The following is a 2,801-nucleotide window of genomic DNA, read 5'->3' as shown; positions in this document are numbered from 1 at the left end:
AAGAGAAGTCTTTTCTTTATTCTTCTCCTTGCTTAAGATTCTTCAGGGACTAGGCCCTGGGATCTGAAATTGTGAAAAATCCCCTTAGGCGATTTTGATGTAGTAGGGACAATGGAAAAGATAACCATATGCAAAAACAAGGTTAGTCAAGCCTAATTTACCATCACATTCTTAAGTATCTCCTGATATCCATCAGACGAAGTCTTCTCTTAGAAATACTGTCTGGTTTCCTAATTAAATAAATAACATGAAGCTGAATGTTCACATCCTGAAATAAGTGGGATAGTATATCTACCTGTCCCTTGCATCTTTGTAGAGATTTATAATGCACATTACCATACTTTTAGAACTATTTTAGCTATTCATAATGGGTATTAACAAATTAAATTAATCTGTGCCATCATGTAGTAGATAAACTTGTTTGACTACCCTTAATTCAGTATGCCCCGAAATTATTATTACACGAAATCTTTTTAACAATAATATAAATATCCTTTAAAAGTCTTCTATGAATCCATTTTTGGAAATGGTACATTATAGAGGGGGCATATACATATATGGAATCCCTGGGTTGTGCAAATGGTTAATGTGCTTGGCTGCTAATTAGTTGGCTGCTGGTCCACACCAAGGTACCTCAGAAGAAAGGTCTGGTGACCCACTCCATGGAGCACAATTCTACTCTGACACACGTGGGTTTGCCATGAGTTGGAGTTAACTCAATGGCAACTGGTTTTTAGTAAGTACATATATATGATAAAGGGATTACCTTTCTACCCTCATTTTAATTAATATTTCCTGGTTTCTTTTGTAAAAAATGTTCCTTTTCTTTTCAGCACAGAGTATCTATAGTGATATCCATCAACACATAAAAAAGTAGTTAATAATGAGACTAGAAGGCTAGGTCAGGCATTGTATAAGCAGGTAAAGAGCAAATATTCAAATGGCTTATTTTTAGGTGAACAGAGAATTTTACATGCATCTGACCAGTATGAGCTTTACTAAACACATGTCACTCAGAGGAATTGTTAATCAACTATGTGAAGTATATTCCAGACCTGTTTTTGTACTCCAGGTGAGATTTTGTGCTCTCAATAAATTCAGCTAATCATATTGACCACCAATAATCGTTATCAAGCATTGAAAGTATCTACAGGAAGTTTGTATTTATTATTATATTTAATGATTTAGCAACTGCATTTTGTCATCATCAAAACTAGGATTGGTTACTAGTTTTTGTTAAAATTAAAAAAAGAAATGTATTGTCTTTTTATTGTCATGACATTTTAGTAATTTGAATATGTCCATTAAAAAGGGAGAAATAGGCATGTCATGCCTTAGAGTTGATTGTAACCTGAAGCACATATGCATGTTGATACAGTACTTTAGAAGTTTGTTCTGTTTTGTTTTAATAAATAAATAAGAAAACAAAGTATCAGGAGAGCAGTAGCATGCATAAATAAATTGTGATATGCTACACAGCAATGGAAATGAAGGAACTACAATGATAGGCAAGAATATAGATGAAACTAACAAATATGTTGATTGAAAGAAGCCAAATACATAAGATGTGTACTGTATGATTACATTTTTATAAAGTTAAAAAATAGGTAAAATAACTGGTTTTAGAAGTTAGGAAATAGCTAAATTGAAAGGGGTTATGGAAGAGATATTTCTAGAATGTTAGAATATTCTGTTCTTGATCCAGATGTGATCTACAAAGATGTGTTCAATTTGTGAAAACTGATTAAACAGCTTACTTTTAAGTTGTTTACTTTCTTGTATTATGTTGCATTTAAATAAAAAGTTTACAAAGAACAAAAAATGTAGTGAAAAGATTTTGTGTGTTGAGACAGGTGGGCAGGAGGCTGTAAGGAATGAGGATAGAGCTAAGGAGACTAGGGAGGGGTTTACAAATGAGATGGCCTTTAGAGCCTAATATCATCCTAGCTATTAGTGCTCTCTAACACCAATATATGAAGCTTCCTTTGCTGTGTTGTGATCCTTGTGTTTTGCCCTTAGTCAGAGTGACTCTTGGAGAATTGATTGCTAACTGCTGTTCAGAGGTTTTTAGGTAATAGGGATGTTTTCACTGGAAATAGCACATACACAAAAATTTTGACCCATTTTCTACCCACTTACCTTCAGCTGGGTTTTTAAAGGTGTTTGATCCCTGTGAGAGAGTATGGTACAACCTTCAGGTTTTGAGTTATAAGTTAGCTGTCTCTGCAGTATTTCAGCCTACTGAAATTCAAACTTAAAAAGTTGGGGAAGCATTCTGAAAAGTTACAAAATTGAGAAATGGTCAAAAAAGAAAGGTCTGGGGAGAAAATTACTAACATTATCACCTACTGTACTCAATTTAGATAGTGTATATTTTTCAGGACATTCTACAGAAATTCTTTTTGATGATAAAAACAAAACCTTGCTGAAGGGTCAATACGTGGAAAATAATCTGCAAAAGGAAGAGGTTTTATACTATACATAGATGTGTTACATGGAAGATGGCTATTAAAAATGTTGCAGAGTCTGTTTTTCTAATTATTGGTCTGACATCATGTCTTGCACAAAATTTATCCCTTTTATAATTGTTTTCCAAAAATGCCTATCCGTCATGATGAGGGAGTGTGCCCAGGACTAGATTTAAACTCTACCTTAAAACTGAAGACCTCGGGTACTAAATACAGGTGTAGTTATGTGCAAATGTGTGGCATTAACTGTCATGCTGTCTTTCTCTCCTGATTAACAGTGTCATGCTCGTCATACTACTTTATCAAACATTATTTCCACTAATATTCCAAAAA

Source organism: Trichechus manatus, unplaced genomic scaffold (genome assembly GCF_000243295.1).
Source record: "Trichechus manatus latirostris isolate Lorelei unplaced genomic scaffold, TriManLat1.0 scaffold00260, whole genome shotgun sequence".
NCBI lineage: Eukaryota > Metazoa > Chordata > Mammalia > Sirenia > Trichechidae > Trichechus > Trichechus manatus.
The sequence above is the reverse complement of the archived record's forward strand: the minus strand, read 5'-3'. Positions refer to the sequence as shown.